The 21,707-nt window shown below is 44.2% G+C and overlaps 1 protein-coding gene across 3 annotated transcripts in view; it reads left to right on the top strand.

The window, feature by feature from the left end:
* SGCZ (sarcoglycan zeta) overlaps nt 1–21,707 on the top strand; it is a 1,731,118-nt gene that overhangs the window by 618,224 nt on the left and 1,091,187 nt on the right. For all 3 annotated transcript variants that reach the window (XM_073583597.1, XM_073583598.1, XM_073583596.1), the window contains one exon: nt 2,956–3,027. The gene's annotated coding sequence lies outside the window, so the exon portion shown is untranslated. The remainder of the gene's footprint in view (nt 1–2,955; nt 3,028–21,707) is intronic.

Here is a 21,707-nt window from a genome sequence, read left to right as displayed (position 1 = left end):
TTGTTTAAATGACATTTCCCTGTGAATGCATTTGTATTGGTTGAAAGCAATGCTAAAGTTGAAAAACACATCAAAAATGCTATGTGTGAACATAGCCATAGTGGTGATGATACATTTTTTGAGGAGTCATTTATTTTGCCTTACATTCAAATCATTACCCTTGAAAGGATGTTCCTTAACATATTTCCCAGGAAAATCCATTTTGGTTATCAAGTCATCCAGTGTAGTGGGAATCTCACTAGTGGATAAGGCATGCTTTACGTGGTCAGCAAGACCCTGCCAAAACACGGGTATCAAGGCCTTATCTAGCCACTCCAACTCAGATGCTAAAGTCCGAAATTGGATGGCAAATTGGCTGACCAAGGAAGATCCCTGTGTTGACGCCAGAAGTTGGAGCGTGGTGTAATGAGTCACTTGAGGACACAAAAAGACCTGTTTCAGAGCATCCAGAAAATGAGGGACACTCTGAATCAGCTGATCATTGCACTCCCACAGTGGCATAGCCCACTGCAAATGCTCTGTCCATCAATAGAGATACCAGGAGTTCAACTTTGGCCCATTCAGATGAGAAACATGAGGCCAGCAGCTATAACTGAATAGTGAACTGGTTTACAAATCCCCTGCAAGCATTGCTATCCCCTGAAAACTTATCGGGGAGTGGGACTTGTGAGAAAAACAGTACAGGCATTGCAGCAGTGACCCTTGTAACGGCCTCACTGGCAGCTTGTGCCACTACTGCGGTAAAATCCACTGCTGAAGTTGTCCACTCAAGAGTGAACAACCTTCCTTCCAGCTGCAGGATCTACAGCTGTATACACTGCTCATCCGCCATTGCTTGACAGACCCTGGCGCTAGTGCACTGTTAGGGTTGGCAGATGGCACTAAATAAAGATGTACAGTGTGGGCCATTTATATGGATACACCTAAATAAAATGGGAATGGTTGGTGATATCAACTTCCTGTTTATGGCATATTAGTATATGGGAGGGGGGAACTTTTCAAGATGGGTGGTGACCATGGTGGCCATTTTGGATCCAACTTTATTTTTTCAATGGGAAGAGGGTCATGTGACGCATCAAATTTATTGAGAATTTCACAAGAAAAACAAATGTGTGCTTGGTTTTAACGTAACTTTATTCTTTCATGAGTTATTTACAAGTTTATGACCCCTTATAAAATGTGTTCAGGGTGCTGCCCATTGTGTTGGATTGTCAATGCAATCCTCTTCTCCCACTCTTGACACACTGATAGCAACACCACAGAAGAAATGCTTGCACATTATACTAATGTGTCACAAACAGGAAGTTGATATCACCAACCATTCCCATTTTATTTAGGTGCATCCATATAAATGGCCCACCTTGTAAAATGAAGTGCAATCGCAACCCGGGGTCAACTGTGCAGATATGTAAAACTGCTAGTGTATAATAATGGTGGAACATACGGCCAGCATACATGCATCGAGACTGCGCTAACTCCATGCAGTGTGAAACAGAGCCCACACCACACAGCTCTGTTACCTTCACAGAGCTAAGAAGCTAAGGGTTGAGCTCACTCTGTAATCGACCTGTGCCAATCGCAAACATGGCCAAACTGATGGAGAGTCAAAAAGCAAAATGCTACACTGATGCTAGTAAACAAACAAAACTCTGTGGACTCACAAGGGAGCAAAAAACTCTATGGTTGGGCTTGCTCTGTTACTCAGCTATGCTAAGAGCACACACGACCGGATACAGATGCTGAAAACCAAGCGGCAAGCAAAAACTCTATCTGTCTCAAAGCTGATAGAGTGAACCAACTCACAAACATGCAGAGTGGTAGCTTATCCACTCAAACACACCAAATATGAATGACACTAGAGCGCCCGTGGGCATCGCTGAGAGTCTTTTAAAGCCAAAGCTCCACCACAAACACTCACACTGACATCACCTGCAGGCCAATCCGGAGCTGACACATCACCAGAGCAGATTATGTCCGAGCACCAATGGGAAGGTGCCAACTGACGGACATGCTTAGTAAGGTGATTTCTAGACTTAGACTCAAGAGTGTCCCATCGCCTCTGCCTATCGCTGGTTATACCATAGACTTGGCTGGAGAGCCAGCAGTAACCAGATGAACAGCATGAGCCTGGGCAAGATGCTGGGACCCATATCTCTGCTGAGCAGCTCCCACAGCAGCTGAGGCTAAATGGGGGACTGCAACAGCAGAAAAGGCTTAGGATCTACCCTGTGCAGTGGGAGAATCCTGGCGCCTAACACTGAGTGCCTTACTTATCTGTGGAATGATGATGCAGAAGCATTTGAGTATTTTGATCTTTCAGTTCTGATAAATTATTCTTGCTGCAAACCACTAAGTCCAGCAATCTCAGGAAACCCAGCATAAGCCAATTGAAACAGAATGAGCTCAGATATCAGCCTTGTTCTTCTACTGTTTCTCAGTTCCTGAAGCCTATTAATTAAAACTTATGACTTTTATTCCATTCACTGTTCATGTGCAAGAAAGACCATGCAAGGACAGCTTGTTTACCAATACTAGTCAATTAACTAGTTAAAAAATATTACAGTATGCACTATTTTGATCTGTTTTAGAAAATATAGAGGTGCATATTTATTGAGAAGGAAGCCCAAGCAATCTTCTGGAATTTAGACACGTGCACAATGCCAATCATGTTTATCGACATGATTTTGTGAAAATCAGTGTCCCATTGTGTAATATGACCATGTGACCCTGGTCCAACAAGTCAGAAGTTTGCTGCAATAAATTTGACCCTTTAAGATGGTAGTGATATTAGCTTTAGAAACTGAAGTTGATTAATTTATTTTTTGATCATACTTTCCCAACTTCATTTTACTTAAACTGGAATAAAATTGTATTAAAATTACTTCCTGTTAAGTTCAATATCATTTTGACTGTTTTCTCCAATATAACATTTGTTTCTCTGTGTTTTCTTCTTAGGGTGGCGGCTGAAGCTTAACTTGAAGACTAAGTACATTGGGGGAATATCCGAGCCATTACCAATGTACTGAGGTAGGAGCATATCTGTTTAATAACAGATATCACATTTTCAATTACATGTTGTTAGAATTGTGGATACATAATAAGAACTGGTCAATGTTACATTCTCAGAAGATTATCATACTATGTACTGTAGATCAGTCTGATCTCTAGATGACACTTCAGTCTGAGCTTTTGATCATAGATGATACAAAATACCCATGCACATTGCTATTTTCTATATACATTTTTTAAGCAGCGGATAGCGCTGTATACTTAATATGCATTTCCATGTATTGTATCTATGGTAAAACATCATTGAAGTCAAGGTTTTATGCATTTTCAGGAGTGTGAAGCAAAGCAAAGGTAAACGAAGTTTTGGCATAAGTAATTCTAATGGGAATGTTATCGTGAAGTGACAGATCTTAAACAGACATTTCTTTAAATTATTTATTTACTACTCGACTGTACTTCACCATCTTTTATAAAACAGTCTTTTTAGTATGTGGGTCACAGAGTGGAATATGCATTAGAGATTTTATACAAATGCTTAATCATTTGCATTGTTATACATGGCTTGACTGCTGAGAGTAGAATAACCTTGTGGAACAAAACTATTGTCGAAGAGCAACTTTATATGGCTACCTCTAGAGTAAGCACTGTAATTTTTAGCAGCCATGTAATTATCTTCTCCCTTTTAAACCTGTGTGGTGGGGGGAAAAAAGATTTACAACTGATATTTTTCTGCTCGTTTTTAAATTGCTATACTTTTTATCTCTTTAGCAAAGTCTAAAGTATCCCTGCCATTTACAGATAATGATATAGTTATAGAAAAGTCATCCCTAAGTAATGCCTGTGTTGTTTCACTGCCGACACCTTATCTCTGTTTACCTTGTCTGTGCGCTGTTATACTGTATACTTACTGCATCTTAAATTTACCTTGATGTCTCAGAGGATTCTAGCATTTGATCCACTTTCATCATACTTGATATACAGAAGGTGAAGGAAAAGGTGAAAGCTAAAGTTATGCCATTAGAATATGTTAACTTCATGTTCTGGGCATACTTTTAATTAACGTCCTCTATAGGAAACTTTCTTTTCAAACTTTCACAATAGTTTATTGTGTTTAACCACATTGTTTTTTTTTTCATGATGAGCCTTATGGGAAACTGACGAAATGTTAATTTCCATATAAAATGTTGCAATTCTTTTGCATTCCAAAACTTTTAAAATTAGATTATGGTAACTCTACATAGAAGTAGAAGTCTTAAACAGATTTAAATAAATTCAATAGGAAATAAGTTCATGAATTTTTAAAAATCTATTAGGAAACAAATTTTGTCTCATAAAGGATGACCATTTCAGCCTAGATGGTTCCTAGTTTTTGTTTGGATGGGAGCCCAGGCAGATGCTAGACGAAAGAGTAGGTCTTCCTTAGTTTCATCCAGGGGAGACTATTAGTTCTTTACACTCGCTGTGGAACCCGAGGGAAGGGGATAGATTGATTGTGGGCCCATTCTCTTGTTCGAGAGGGCTACGATTAACTGTATTCTAGTTCACTTTTCTGTGGGGTGTAATTATGCATTATTAGAGTACATGGACTCCAAAAAGGGGGTTGTCTTTTTACAATTGAATTACTAACCCATATCAGAGAGCTAATATTTAAAATGTATTTCCAAAGTTATAGGAAAGTTATCCTCTTTCCTGTGGATAAGGGATAACGTTTAAACTTGAGAAAACCCATTTGTTGTCTGAATTATGTTGAATGAAGCTTCTCACTTGAACTGTCACTCAAGAAAGAGCACCTGTCCCTCAAGCAACCAGAAAACAAGGAGACTGCATAGCTATTACCTGCTAAAAAGACAACTTGAGAGCCACTCTTTAAGAGTCAGAAAAAATATTTTTAAAAGATAGCATTGTCAAACCTGATGTTTCAGAGAAAAGAAGATGGGAACTTTCATTTGCTTTACGACTGTTTGCTTACATGAATGGTGTCATTTTGATGCACTTTTATATTGTATTATGGTCACCTTATTGGACATATCTTACATTTTTGACTGGCAGGTTTATGTGAGCAATAAATAATATTTGTGTGAGCTTCATTGACATAAACTTTCATCTACCCCACAAAAATATAGTATTTCAATATTTTTCACAGTGTAATATAGCTGTGCAATAAATCTTTAAAATAGTACTTGGTCTTAACATGACATTGGAATGACATTATGGATGTACATTCTCTATTCATGCAATATTCGGGCTGTTTCTACTGTATGTACAGTATATATGTTTGTACAGATAAGAAATATTTAATAAAGCCCTAGTGAAAATGTCAATACTGATATTGTGGATAATCATTCAGGCAATCCTTTGTAGAGAGCAGATGCTTTCATTATCATTTTTTTGTGAAATGATGAACAATTATACTTCTTGTTATGATGTTTGAGGAAAAATATCACCAAACGATTCTAATTAATGATTCTAACACATGAAACTGAGCAAATGACTAAGTCAACATTAAATTAGCATCCATTAGTCAGACCTTTTCAATGTTTCCTGAGCATAATACAAGATCAGTCATCTTCTGTACTCAATCCACAAATTAAATTGAAATTATTCCCGCAATCTGTTTTCTGAGATAAAAAGAACACTATTTACTGTTAGGAAAATGCTAATATTTGCTCTGACTGACAAGACCACTATTATGAATGCTTGACAATTTTTCGGATGTATAAGGATTGTATTTGAAATATTTGTGATATAAAATAAAACATAATAAGCGTTCCCCTGATAAAAGGAGGTGATACAAAATTGTCCATAGTCCTTAGATAAGTCAAACTTACACCAAACCAAACATGTTCATTTCCATGATTTGATTGATGCAGGGTGAAATATTAATTCATCTTCTCATGATTTTACCTTATACTGAATGGCCCCTATCTTTTACTGTTTTTTATTCTAGCCTGAATTATATACAGGTTTCTTTGCCTTTCCTCCCCCTCCAATGACTGCTAAGATATTGATCATGTTTTGGTCCACTCACTCCTCAGAACTTATTGACTTTCATGATTTGTGCCATCGCAGCTCTTCCTTCTGTTAGAAAGAAGCCTGGAATCCAAAAAGTACTTCCAATATAGATAAGAGTCTACTCTGGATCCAATACTCAACAAATATAAAAATTGTTTCGGCCACCACTTGATAGGTTGAATAATGGATGTTCTTTCATCTAGAGCTGAGGATTGGAGAAATGCTTTCTCAGAATTCTTCCCCATTTCTATCAGTTTCTGTTACTCTTTTTGTTCTCTTGCCATTCTTTTCTTCACCTTTACTTCCACATTTTATTCACATTTGAAGTTTACCTGAACCTGACCCATGGAAGAAACATAGAGTATATTGTGTAATCAAATTAACAAGCGACTAATGCATATGCCAGAGATAAACCAGGGGTCATGGACTTATATTTCGTCTTTCTTCCTTGTTATATTATTACAATTATAACGTTCTGACAGGTAATCTGATCGTTCCTTATGGTGATAATTATTTTTGCTATTGTTGATCTTTAATTCAACAAGTCCTTACTTGTTTACTGCTTTTATTTATATTGTGTAATGAGTTAATAAGCCATATCATTATTATGATTCAATTTAAATAAGATCTTAGATGTCATCTGCAACAAAAATGAGATGCCTGCTGTCTGTTTTATAGTAATTTTATAGGACCAGTTGCACATTCTATGGTTAGTTGTTTATGGGCAGCACGGTGGCTCAGTGTTTAGCACTGTTGCTTTGCAGCATTGAACTCCTGGGTTCAAATCTCCCCAAGGACAACATCTGCAAGGAGTTCTCTCGGTGTTTGTTTGGGTTTCCTCCTTTTCTCCAAAGACATACTAATAGCAAATTTAGATTGTAAGCCCCAATGGGGACAGCGATATTAATATCTTTAAAGTGTTGCAGAATGTTATGATGCTATATAAGCAATGCTTAATAAATATATAACTTGGTATTATCCATTTCATTTCTTGATTTTTTTATACAATATTAATGCAGCAATAATTGGATTTCGGTCTTGGCCCTCAGAAACATGATTAGAAAAACAGACAAGTCCAGCTGTGTTTTGATGTTTGCATAACTTGCATGAAAATGAATGGGAGATATGAAACAGCATAGCACAGTAAGCCATGTCGTTTCCATAACTTGGCAGTTTCAGCTACATCACGGCCAGCTTTGCTATATTTTTTCCTTAAGTCTTGTTTGTTTCTATAGGAATCGTGCAAGCAGCATAGTGTAGCTGTTTAGTAACCAAATCTCCGGTAGAGCAATGAGAAGTTAAGGGCCTGTCACACTAAGCGATATTGCTAGCAATATCGCTATAACTTGTGACGTTATAGCGATATTGCTAGCGATATCTCTGTGTCTGATACTTACCTCTGACCGGCTCCCCCGCTGGTTATCGCTGATCGCGCGAGAACGGCCTGGGCTGTTTCTTGTCGTCCGCTTCCTGCGGCGCTTCCTGTGGAGAGACGAGCGACGAGCGTGGACGCGGGCGGGAGGACGCAGGATCGCCTAGTGTGACAGGTAAGTAGCGACCCCTGTCCCCAGCGATGTCGCTGGTGAGATCTGCCTGTGTGGTAGCTCACTAGCGACCACTTAGCGATGTACCAGCTATCCTGACCTCGTCATATCGCTGGTCGGGATCGCTGGTACATCGCTAAGTGTGACAGTATCTTTAGTCCCATTTAAACAAAAAAAGGCAGAGAGGAAAATATCCCTTTAAAATATTGTTCTTTTCTACAATCCTCTTTTCTGATGGCACACATGTTTAGAGGTATGTTAAGGTTGGCAATCTATTTTTATTAGTTTAACTAATCCAAAATAAATCATCTTTGTAAACAGTTCTAACTAAAAAAAAAATCCCATCATGTTGCGTGTTCAGATTGATTGTAGCCCCATAGTTAAAAAAACATGTAGTGGTTACTAATTAAGATAAGTTGCTTGTAGGTTCCAAGCACTGACAACTAGAGTTGAGCGAAACGGGTCGAAAAAATTCAAAAGTCGCCGACTTTTGGCAAAGTCGGGTTTCATGAAACGAAACCCGACCCTAGGATGAGGTCGGCCACGAGGTCGGCGACTTACGCGCCAAAGTCGCGTTTCAAAAGTTTGTTTTGCGCTCTTTTTCAGCTAATCAGGATCCACGGACACTGTGGGCAACGTGATGACCTAGGCACGGGTCACCACCATCTTTCAGAAGGGCATGCAAGTGATTGGCTTGCTTTGGTGGGCGTCACAGGGGGTATAAAAGGGCGTGCACGCCGACCGCCATCTTACTTCTGCCGATCTTAGTATAGGGAGAGGTTGCTGCTGATTCTGTAGGGAGAGCGTTAGGCAGGGAAGAAGACAAAAAAAACTGCTTCTGCTGCTAGTGATTTGGCCTGCACAACACACAAGTCACTGAGTGTGAAGTGCAAGGGGAGGCTATATTTTGGTGTATCAGTGGTGTTGGTTGTTGGGCTGCCTTTTAAGGCTTCCTGACACGCTGGCATTGCTGTATACCCACTGCTCCGCAAACTGCTTTTTTAAAAGCAATCCAATCACCCTTATCCTCTAGTCACTTTTGTCACAGCTGTGCCATCGAGCCTGTCACATAGCGCTCAGATATCAGTGGGCCTCACACAATCCACAAGTGTCCAGTGTCCAAAAGTGTGCGCAGAGATTCAAAATCTCCATTATCCTCTCGTCACTTTGGTCACAGGCAGCTGTGCCATCGAGCGTGTCACATACCGCTCAGATATCAGTGGGCCTCACACAATCCACAAGTGTCCAGTGTCCAAAAGTGTGCGCAGAGATTCAAAATCTCCATTATCCTCTCGTCACTTTTGTCACAGGCAGCTGTGCCATCGAGCCTGTCACATAGCGCTCAGATATCAGTGGGCCTCACACAATCCACAAGTGTCCAGTGTCCAAAAGTGTGCGCAGAGATTCAAAATCTCCATTATCCTCTCGTCACTTTGGTCACAGGCAGCTGTGCCATCGAGCGTGTCACATAGCGCTCAGATATCAGTGGGCCTCACACAATCCACAAGTGTCCAGTGTCCAAAAGTGTGCGCAGAGATTCAAAATCTCCATTATCCTCTCGTCACTTTGGTCACAGCTGTGCCATCGAGCCTGTCACATAGCGCTCAGATATCAGTGGGCCTCACACAATCCACAAGTGTCCAGTGTCCAAAAGTGTGCGCAGAGATTCAAAATCTCCATTATCCTCTCGTCACTTTTGTCACAGGCAGCTGTGCCATCGAGCGTGTCACATAGCGCTCAGATATCAGTGGGCCTCACACAATCCACAAGTGTCCAGTGTCCAAAAGTGTGCGCAGAGATTCAAAATCTCCATTATCCTCTCGTCACTTTGGTCACAGCTGTGCCATCGAGCCTGTCACATAGCGCTCAGATATCAGTGGGCCTCACACAATCCACAAGTGTCCAGTGTCCAAAAGTGTGCGCAGAGATTCAAAATCTCCATTATCCTCTCGTCACTTTGGTGACAGGCAGCTGTGCCATCGAGCGTGTCACATAGCGCTCAGATATCAGTGGGCCTCACACAATCCACAAGTGTCCAGTGTCCAAAAGTGTGCGCAGAGATTCAAAATCTCCATTATCCTCTCGTCACTTTGGTCACAGGCAGCTGTGCCATCGAGCGTGTCACATAGCGCTCAGATATCAGTGGGCCTCACACAATCCACAAATGTCCAGTGTCCAAAAGTGTGCGCAGAGATTCAAAATCTCCATTATCCTCTCGTCACTTTGGTCACAGGCAGCTGTGCCATCGAGCGTGTCACATAGCGCTCAGATATCAGTGGGCCTCACACAATCCACAAGTGTCCAGTGTCCAAAAGTGTGCGCAGAGATTCAAAATCTCCATTATCCTCTCGTCACTTTGGTCACAGGCAGCTGTGCCATCGAGCGTGTCACATAGCGCTCAGATATCAGTGGGCCTCACACAATCCACAAGTGTCCAGTGTCCAAAAGTGTGCGCAGAGATTCAAAATCTCCATTATCCTCTCGTCACTTTGGTCACAGGCAGCTGTGCCATCGAGCGTGTCACATAGCGCTCAGATATCAGTGGGCCTCACACAATCCACAAGTGTCCAGTGTCCAAAAGTGTGCGCAGAGATTCAAAATCTCCATTATCCTCTCGTCACTTTGGTCACAGGCAGCTGTGCCATCGAGCGTGTCACATAGCGCTCAGATATCAGTGGGCCTCACACAATCCACAAGTGTCCAGTGTCCAAAAGTGTGCGCAGAGATTCAAAATCTCCATTATCCTCTCGTCACTTTGGTCACAGGCAGCTGTGCCATCGAGCGTGTCACATAGCGCTCAGATATCAGTGGGCCTCACACAATCCACAAGTGTCCAGTGTCCAAAAGTGTGCGCAGAGATTCAAAATCTCCATTATCCTCTCGTCACTTTGGTGACAGGCAGCTGTGCCATCGAGCGTGTCACATAGAGCTCAGATATCAGTGGGCCTCACACAATCCACAAGTGTCCAGTGTCCAAAAGTGTGCGCAGAGATTCAAAATCTCCATTATCCTCTCGTCACTTTGGTCACAGGCAGCTGTGCCATCGAGCCTGTCACATAGCGCTCAGATATCAGTGGGCCTCACACAATCCACAAGTGTCCAGTGTCCAAAAGTGTGCGCAGAGATTCAAAATCTCCATTATCCTCTCGTCACTTTGGTCACAGGCAGCTGTGCCATCGAGCGTGTCACATAGCGCTCAGATATCAGTGGGCCTCACACAATCCACAAGTGTCCAGTGTCCAAAAGTGTGCGCAGAGATTCAAAATCTCCATTATCCTCTCGTCACTTTGGTCACAGGCAGCTGTGCCATCGAGCGTGTCACATAGCGCTCAGATATCAGTGGGCCTCACACAATCCACAAGTGTCCAGTGTCCAAAAGTGTGCGCAGAGATTCAAAATCTCCATTATCCTCTCGTCACTTTGGTCACAGGCAGCTGTGCCATCGAGCGTGTCACATAGCGCTCAGATATCAGTGGGCCTCACACAATCCACAAGTGTCCAGTGTCCAAAAGTGTGCGCAGAGATTCAAAATCTCCATTATCCTCTCGTCACTTTGGTCACAGGCAGCTGTGCCATCGAGCGTGTCACATAGCGCTCAGATATCAGTGGGCCTCACACAATCCACAAGTGTCCAGTGTCCAAAAGTGTGCGCAGAGATTCAAAATCTCCATTATCCTCTCGTCACTTTGGTGACAGGCAGCTGTGCCATCGAGCGTGTCACATAGCGCTCAGATATCAGTGGGCCTCACACAATCCACAAGTGTCCAGTGTCCAAAAGTGTGCGCAGAGATTCAAAATCTCCATTATCCTCTCGTCACTTTGGTCACAGGCAGCTGTGCCATCGAGCCTGTCACATAGCGCTCAGATATCAGTGGGCCTCACACAATCCAAAAGTGTCCACTGTCCACAAGTGTGTGCAGAAATTCTAAATCTCCCCTGTCCTATAGACACCTTGTACCTTGTTTTACATTACTATATAGTTTGTTGGATTTTGTCTACATTTCTACCAAAAATGAGGAAGGCTGGTGGAAGAGGCCGTGGAATTGGGCTGGGGTTGGCAGCTGGTAATGATGGTGTTGGTGGTGGATCTGATGGTAGTGGCAAGAGCAAAATAGGACCGAATGCAGGAGGTGCTGACCCTGCGTCATCGTCTGGCTACATAAGGCCTCGAACGCTTAGTTTCCTAGGAGTTGGCAAACCGCTTTTAAAGGCAGAGCATCAGGAAAAAGTTTTGTCTTACATTGCTGACTCAGCCTCCAGCTCTATCACCTCCTCTTCTTCAGTTGTAAAAAGTAAAAGCACTGAGTAGTCATTGGAGGCTCATGTTCATGAACCACACCTTTCCTTGTGTCCTTCACCCCAACCAAGATTGAAGGATGACGCAGGCCATACTACTGATTACTCCATGTAGCTGTTTTCACATACCATGCCTGGATTATCAAGTGAAATGGTGAATTACCCAGGCCAAGATGAATCTGACATGGAGTGCACTGATGCACAGCCGCTGATGGATGATTCTGCTGGTACATTCACTCAGAGCACTACATTGTCCTCGCAGTGTACAGAGCCAGATTTTGACCCTGATGAGACTCAGGTGCCCCTTCCCGCACACTATACCACCATACACGGTGACACAGAGAAAGGTGCACATGACATAGAAGAGGAGGTGATGGATGACCCAGTTGTTGACCCAGATTGGCATCCATTGGGGGAAGAGGGTGCTGCTTCCAATAGCTCAGATGAGGAGCATCCACAGCAGACATCGACATCGCAACAGCTGTTATCTGGCAGGCCCGGAGCACTCCAAAGACAGGTTCCAAACATCAAAAGAGTTGCTGGACAGCTTGTCCAGAGGGTCAAAAGATCACAGCGTGCTAGGCCGCAAAATGTCTGCCAAAGTAGGAAGAGTGCAGTGTGGCACTTTTTTGAACAAAATCCTCATGATCAGTCCAAGGTTATCTGTAAGAAGTGCGCAAAGACCTTTAGCCGAGGGAAAAATCTGAAAAATTTGAATACCAGTTGCATGCTTAGACATTTAACCAGCATGCACTTGCAAGCGTGGACACAACACCAAACCTCAAGTGCCACATGTGCAACTGATCACAAAGAAGGTAGTCAGCAACGCTACATTGTTTCCCCCACTGTAAGCCCACCGGTTAGCACAGCAGCAAATGTTGAGCTGTCGTTGCAAGACCACAGCAGTCAGGGAATCCCACTGTTATATCAACGAAAGACTGATTCTAGGCCATCAGAAAGAACACCAACTCCATCACCATCATCAACCCTCTCTCAGTCCGCCCTGTCCACCGCTACTTCCACCATATGCAGCTCTCAAGTCCAGCTCACCCTCCCAGACACTATGAGTAGGTCAAGAAAGTACTCAGTCTCTCATCCGCGTACACTGGGTTTGAACGCCCACATTGCCAAACTAATCTCGTTTGAGATGATGCCCTTTCGGTTGGTGGAAAGCACAGCTTTCCGCGAACTCATGGCCTATGCAGTACCACGCTATGACCTACCCAGTCGCCACTTCTTCTCTCGCAAAGCCATCCCAGCCCTCCACCATCATGTGAAGGACCGCATTGTCCATGCACTCAAGCAGTCAGTGAGCGGAAAGGTGCACCTCACAACTGATGCATGGTCCAGTCGGCATGGCCAGGGCTGTTACGTGTCCATCACTGCGCACTGGGTTAATGTGGTGGATGCAGGGTCCACAGGGGACAGCGGTGGTGGGACAGTGCTGCCTAGCCCACGGTATAGGAAACAGTTGGCTGTAGGCGTTCGACCCTCCTCCTCCTCCTCCTCCAGAAGCGAAAGCTCGTCCACAGAGCGCAGTCGTACGAGCACTCCATCTGCAGCTGCCACTGTTGCACACGATGTGTCCCCCTATCGAGCAGCTAGTGGAAAGCGTCAGCAGGCTGTGTTGCAGATGATGTGTTTGGGTGACAGACACACCGCCAAGGTGCTGGCCGAGTACTTGAAGAGACAAACTGAGTCATGGCTGGGCAGTGTACATCTTGAGGCAGGCAAGGTAGTTAGTGATAACGGCCGTAATTTTGTGGCAGCCATAGCCCTTTCAAAACTCAGCCACATACCTTGCTTGGCTCACACCTTGAACCTGGTGGTGCAGTGCTTCCTCAAAAATTATCCGGAGTTAACAGCCCTGCTCCAGAAGGTGCGAAGACTGTGCGCGCACATCCGCCGGTCGCCTGTACACTCCGTTCGTATGCAGAAGCTGCAGCGATTGCTCCACCTTCCCAACCACCGCCTCATTATCGACATTGCAACAAGGTGGAACTCCACCCTGCACATGGTGGAGCGGCTGTGCGAGCAGAGGCAGGCCATAATGCATTTGTGGGAGGATACACGGCCAGGCACTTTGAGAGCAGACATGGAGTTGACAGGCGTGCAGTGGTCGAAGCTGAAAGACCTTTGTAAAGTCCTTCAGTGTTTTGAGGAATGCACACGGCTGGTAAGCGCAGACGACGCCATCCTAAGCATGAGCATCCCACTTATGCGTCTGCTCATGCAAACTTTGACGCACTTTAAGGAGCAGGCGTCTGCAGCCAATGTTGATGAGGAGGAAGAGGAGGAGGGAATCCTTGATGACATTCAGCCATTGTCTGCTCAGGGACCTCTCCTGGACGAGATGGAGGAAGAAGAGGAGGAGGAGGAGGATGATGGGGATGATTACTTAGGGGAGGAGGATGCATCTCGTGGGGCAAGTGAAAATGTTGGCGTGGCAAGGTCTGGTACAGGGTTTGTGCGTGACTGGAGGGATGTGGATTTGCCAGAAAGTGCTCCTCCACCCAGCACTCGCAGTGCATCATTGACACCGGGAACATTTGCCCACATGTCAGATTATGCCTTGCGGATCCTAAAAAGGGACCCCCGCATTGCCAAAATGATGAACGATGACGACTACTGGTTGGCCAGCATCCTGGATCCACGCTATAAAGGCAAATTACAAAACATCATGCCACAGGAGAACCTTGACCTAATATTGGCTAATAAACAAGCAACTCTGGTAAATCGGTTGCTTGAGGCATTCCCAGCACACAGCAGCGGTGATGGTTCTCACACGAGCCATACGGGCCGGGGGCAGCTTGGCAGAGGTGTTCGTGGTGCACACAGCAGAAGTGGCGTTGGAGACAGGGGTTTCATGACAATGTTGTGGACTGATTTTTCAAATACCGCTCACACAACTGGTAATACTGCATCGATGGAAAGTGACAGGAGACAGCAGTTGTCAACTATGGTTACAAACTACTTTTCCTCCCATATCGATGTTCTCCCACACAGGTCATTCCCCTTTGACTATTGGGCCGCTAAACTGGACACCTGGCCTGAATTGGCCCAATATGCCTTACAGGAGCTCGCTTGCCCAGCTGCAAGTGTGCTATCGGAAAGAGTCTTCAGTGCAGCTGGATCAATCCTGACAGAAAAAAGGACCCGTCTGTCAACCCAAAATGTGGATGATCTAACCTTCATTAAAATGAACCATGCATGGGTTTCCAAGGATTTTGTCCCACCTTCCCCTGATGACACATAGGGTGACAGAAAAATGGCTTGCTTTGGTCCACCTCTTCCTGGTACTTCACCTATTTCGCCTTTTGCATCAGCTGAATGTCCAACATCAACATATGCCACTTTCTAAAACTCCCTAACTGTGCTGCCTCCCCCCCCATGGCCGGGGTCACCACCTACCGCACGACACCGTGCGAGTGCCGTTGCCCTGGACAGGTGGGTAGGCCGACTCTTGGGCACGGGCACTGGCACAGGGTCCCTCATAGTGCAATCAAGTGTCTCTGACGGTGGTGGTGCACACCCGCCGTCAGACACACCGCTGTACTATGAGGGGCCCAGTGCCAGTACCGACGCCCATGAGTGGGCCCCCCTTGCTTGGGCAGGGCCCCAGCATTTGCAATCTTTACCTCTCCCTGCTCCTCCGCTGTGTAATCAGGGCCGTCAAATCCATACTGTGCCTGACACCGTCTGAGCCTGCCTCCTGAGACATATATTTTGAATGTGTACGCTATCCATACATGTTATCCAGGGATACGGTACCCTTTCTAACCTTTGTGCAATCACGTGCAATCCATACTGGGCCTGACACCGTCTGAGCCTGCCTCCTGAGACATATATTTTGAATGTGTACGCTATCCATACATGTTATCCGGGGATACGGTACCCTTTCTAACCTTTGTGCAATCACGTGCAATCCATACTGGGCCTAACACCGTCTGAGCCTGCCTCCTGAGACATATATTTTGAATGTGTACGCTATCCATACATGTTATCCAGGGATACGGTACCCTTTCTAACCTTTGTGCAATCACGTGCAATCCATACTGGGCCTAACACCGTCTGAGCCTGCCTCCTGAGACATATATTTTGAATGTGTACGCTATCCATACATGTTATCCGGGGATACGGTACCCTTTCTAACCTTTGTGCAATCACGTGCAATCCATACTGGGCCTAACACCGTCTGAGCCTGCCTCCTGAGACATATATTTTGAATGTGTACGCTATCCATACATGTTATCCAGGGATACGGTACCCTTTCTAACCTTTGTGCAATCACGTGCAATCCATACTGGGCCTAACACCGTCTGAGCCTGCCTCCTGAGACATATATTTTGAATGTGTACGCTATCCATACATGTTATCCAGGGATACGGTACCCTTTCTAACCTTTGTGCAATCACGTGCAATCCATACTGGGCCTGACACCGTCTGAGCCTGCCTCCTGAGACATATATTTTGAATGTGTACGCTATCCATACATGTTATCTGGGGATACGGTACCCTTTCTAACCTTTGTGCAATCACGTGCAATCCATACTGGGCGTGAGAACGGCTGGCGAGCTGTTAAGCAAGCTATAGCACCTGTCCAGACAAGTACAGGGATTCCCTAGCGAGGAGACTTATTTGATTGTTTTCAATGTTGGGACAGCAATTTTTGGGGAGCACTATACTCTGGAGAATGATAGATGGGGCCCATCATACACTGGAACATTCCAAAGGTGGACATCAGACACTGGAGCAGCATTTACAGGGCCCATTATACACTAGAGCATTAGAAATGGGGCCCATTATGTTTGGAGCATTATTTGGGCCCATAAGACAGTGGAGCTTCATCCATGGGGACCAACATATACTGTAGCATTATGTGGAGCTCATCATATACTGTTTCAAACATTATATGGGACCAATGATTCTGTATGGAGAAATAGATGGGCCTCGTCATGAGATGTAAAAAGTGAGGTATTTTTCATTGTACTATACCGCTATTTATCTGCCGTATCGGAGCATGATGAGTTGTGGTATGTGTTAAAGGGGCGCTCTTTCGTCCAGGGCACATGAAAACCTGCAGCCAGCCCTCCCCCCCCCACAACTTTAGCCAAATAACCCCCATTTTTCAGTGCGTAACTTGTATTATGAAGTTAATTAAGGTTGACAAGCTTAAGTAAGAAGAATTGATGCTTTTGGCATTCAAATGGGCACTGTAGGTGTGCTTCCTGTCCTCCTCTCACTGCCGACTTTTATTCCCCATTGACTTACATTGGGTTTCGTGTTTCGGGACGACCCCGACTTTTCCCTATAATCGGACGATCTTGCTCGACCCGACTTTTGGAAAAGTCGGGTTTCACGAAACGAAACGCGACCCTAAAAAACCAAAAGTCGCTCAACTCTACTCTTAAGTGCCTGTTCTTATAACATACAATGATTGCTGTATGTATAGAATGCTCAGCCTTTTTTACACATTTAATGTTTATTGTTTCCAGCCCCATCTAGTAGCCAAAAGTTATAACTGCATGATGTTATGCATTTTATTTCCTGTATTGTTTCCCTCCAATTCCTAATGTATTCTGGGTAACTTTGCAAGGTACCATGGTCTATCCCAGCCCCCTTTCTCTCTTCAGTTGGCCATTTCTTTCAAGTCTGCATATTGGAAGCACCTCATCGTTCTGTTTTCCCTTATGTTAGTATCGGTGGTATGTAATCATTCTCTCTGTATATGATTCTGCCTTATATCAGCTAGCTTAGTTACACTCCCTGTTCAGCTAGTAGTTCAGATTGTATGTCATGTGTATTGTATATTTCCATGAACCCAATACTGATCCTATGTATTTGTTTCTGCTGTAGTTTTACCATACACATCTATACCTACGTTCAATAAACCACAGATTCAACTACAGTCTCCCTTATTGGACCCCGGTATAGCGGTTTAGCTGCTTGTTAAGCTATATGAATCCTGTTCATTTAGTGAGGATATGACAGCTAATATGTTTTAGACAAATAAATTCATAAATGATTTCTTGTCATAAAAATAACCTCACACTGACCAAACAGCTCTAATACAGCCAATCTTGGAGGAGTAAAGGGCAATATTAGTCTCAACTTATTTTGGCAATCTTTTGTTTACACAAAATTAAAAAAACACGTTAATGTATTAATCCCAAAAGTATATATTCTATATTATACTTTTGGTAATTCAATGGTTGTTGGCTGTTTTTTCTTTCTCTGTTGACTGGAATAATATTTGTAATGTGTGGCTATACCTTTATTTTCATACCCCTCTTTATGTGTGCATTATTGGTGATTAATTACAGGAATGCTGTCTCTGTGGTTAAATTTGAGTACATGTTTGTAAACCTTAAGAAACTAAAATAATAATAGTCTGCCCTTAGCAGAGTTGGACCGATCGATTTGAGGGTCCATTGGGCAAATAAATAGTTTCTGGTCGTTGCAAAGGATGCTTACAAATCCATTACTTTCCGGGATCCTCAGCATGGCTTTTTTTTGGCCAGGGTTGGCATGATGTCATCTGTGCATCACTCCACAATAGTGACATCTCCATTAATCAAAAGGTGTGCAAGGGACCTGGAATGTAAGATATTGACAAGCCTTGCATCCAGTGACCAGAGACTACTGATGTGGCTGATGGATCCTACTTCTGCAAATTGATCCTCTGAACTCCTATCCTTCAGGTAATTTGGGAGTAGCGGCTAACCTCCACTGTTGGACAAAATAACCAAGAAAGGAGGTACAATATAGTAGAAAATAACAGTGCAGTTTATTTTCCATGTGTTTGTAGCACTCCAGAGTCTGGTGGCCATGGTGACATTGCCTCCTTCTAAGAGGTGATGCCATGCCTGGAGGCAGAGAGGTCCCCATGCCAGGTAACACAGTGTACATGACAATTCCTGCTGCAGGCCAGAAAGGGGAGCATCCTTATAAATTCTGGCCAGCAGGTGGGATTAGTGAGTCAGTAAGAAGACAGCTGAGAGAGTAAACATGAGTGTAGTCATGGAAACGGGAGCAGTTGAAGCTCATGACAAGACAGTTAGGGACAGTTGAAGATGGTCCATGGAGAGGGAAGGGACAGGAGGAAGACAAGGGCTCTGGGGAACTAAAATTGGGTATAGCTGACCGCAGAGTGAAGCGCTGATAAAAGCGATGCCAGAGTCCTTGGCTATGAAAAATGAGGATGAAAGAACTCATGGAGATCAACATCCAACACTGCGGAGACACCATCACATGTTTCTCAACGCAGTGATTCTAGAGTAATGCCCCCATCCCTTCTGGGAAATATGCAAAAACATGCAAAACACAAGCCATGGAGACACCAACACATGTTTCTCAACGCAAGCAATGACTAGCCAGGTCTTTCCCCGGGAAGGAACAACCAAGGGAAGGGCAGTCTCCAATGAAGGAAACCACCTATGCCAAAACATGGTATCCATCCACAGACAGCTGTTTCGGGGTATTGCCCCTCATCAGTGTGGAGTAGGAAACTGGCTAGTAGGAGCAAAAACAGCTGTCTGTGGATGGATACCATGTTTTGGCATAGGTGGTTTCCTTCATTGGAGACTGCCCTTCCCTTGGTTGTTCCTTCCCGGGGAAAGACCTGGCTAGTCATTGCTTGCATTGAGAAACATGTGATGGTGTCTCCGCGGCTTGTGTTTTGCAGAGTCCTTGGCTAGGCAGGAGCTGTACACCCTGACAGCCAAATCTGCAATGCAGGAGACTGCAAGTTCCTTGGCCACACTGAACACTTGAAGGTAAAGCAGTAAACCAAGAGCCCGGGGCTGACAATGAAAAGGACAGTGCTCGTGACATAGGCTCACGCTGTCTGCCACACAGGTTAGCAATCATCATGCAGGAGAGGACCGCAGCTTAGCTACAAGCAGCAGGGATCCAAAAAGAGAGTGCAGAAGGAAGGTCCCCAACCACACCTAGCAGGGTGGATCCTGTTATGATTGGGTCACCGAGGAGGATAGCAGGCCCAGGCTAAGCAACAGAAAACCAGAGAGGTTGGTAGCTAAGCAGATTGCAGACCCCTGATCCTATCCACACAACTAGCAGTAGCCGTGGAGCGTGCCTATGATGATCCTAGATGCCTCGGCACAGCGGAGAGCTAACTAAGCCTAAAGCAAGAAAAGGGGGCATCTAAACCGCTCCAGAGCAGACCCCAAAGAAATAGATAGCCCCCAAACATATATTGTCGGTGAGACAAGATGAAAACACAAACACAGGCAGGAAAATAGACTGAGCAAATGATGGGGCCCACACTGACTAGACAGGACAGGAAAGGAAAGACACTGTCTGCAATCACGCAAAAACCCTGCAAAAGGTCCAACATGTCTGATGCAAAAAATACTGAAGTCGCACGACTTCGCCCACTATATCAGCACTCTGGTTTATTCTGAAAGCAGAGCAAAAATAGGCCAACCTAATAAGGGACAAAAACAAACTAGTACAAGCAGTAACATATGGACTGTGATTCAGCACAGCCCCAGCCGGAGCCGGATGACCCACATAAAACTGAGATAGACAAAACCAGATCAAATGTAAACAGAATAGCAAATGAACACTTGGCTGAACATGCAGGGACTGAGCTGGAAACAAAGACCTCAGGAGGCAGGAAGAAAATCACCAGTAGGGATAAAGGAAGTCGGCTGTCTTAAATCCCAATCTGAAACCCCAGATCTCCATTCGTCGTCCTCATTATTAGGTGGAAAGCCACTGTTAATCAGATCAGCTCCATTACCTCCAGTAACCACCAGAGTGAGCCCAGAAAGAGAACTCGCAATCCCTCTGTCAATTTGACCAGCTCCACTACCTTCAGTAATAACAAGAGTGAGGCCAGAAAGCAAATTCACAACAGGATCCCCTGAATGCCTCCAGGTAAGCTGGACTCCATCTATCATCTGTATTGTGGTACCCCAGATTGCAACTATTTTCAAGTAACAGGTAAAGAAAACTGCACCTCTCTGTGTCCTTTACTTATTCTCTGCACCTCAATGTTCACTACCATCTGAACAATCAAATATATTTGCCCTGGGTCCAGGCTCTACCTGTGGGGAGTTGAACCATCTTTGCTGCGTCCCCATCAGCCCCAGTGGACCAAACCACAGAGTCAGCCACCCATTGCATAACACCACAGGTGGTGTCACGACCAAATACCACATAATTATCCTCTATTTTTGTACTGGACGCCCAGGGCCATGGACCGGGTCACTGCCACTGTGACACATCCCCTTTAAAGAACCTGACCAGCCCAGTAAACTAAGGCCCTGTGGGACGCTCCAATTGTTTGAAGTATTCTTAATTCTTCATTAATATAACAGAGATTGTACATTCCATTGTTATAAAATATGTGTAGTGAAAAGGGATGAATTGTCCTCACTTCATTTTGGTGCTTTTTTCACTTTTCACACTATTTAAGATTGTTTACTGTTGCTATGTACAATCTATGCAGATCTCCTGATAAAGAAGTAAAAATACTTTGAAACGCATTGAAAATTAACTGCACTGCTACACTTTTCTGGATTGGACCCTCTTTCTTGGTTGAACTTACCAGCAGCCTAGGTTATTCCCTTATCCCAAATTAAATGTAAATGTTTTAAATTTGTGTAAATCTTTTTCTATTAATGTAAAGTTTTATTTATCCTCTATCATTGGGAAATCCAGCTGATTGGTGGGGGTGTTGGGAAAGGACATTGGTATTATAGTCACCAAAAACACCTTTAAAGAACACAATACACAATTTTTTTAAAGCAAATATGTATCTTCTACACTCAGGTTCAACAACAGGACAAAATTCTTTGCTTGAGGCCATTTTGCTAAAAT

The sequence above is a fragment of the Dendrobates tinctorius genome, unplaced genomic scaffold, assembly GCF_039654945.1.
Source record: "Dendrobates tinctorius isolate UK_male_01 unplaced genomic scaffold, ASM3965494v1 ptg000079l, whole genome shotgun sequence".
NCBI classification, from domain to species: Eukaryota; Metazoa; Chordata; class Amphibia; order Anura; family Dendrobatidae; genus Dendrobates; species Dendrobates tinctorius.
Note: the sequence above shows the minus strand (reverse complement) of the source record. Positions and strands in the feature narration are given on the sequence as shown.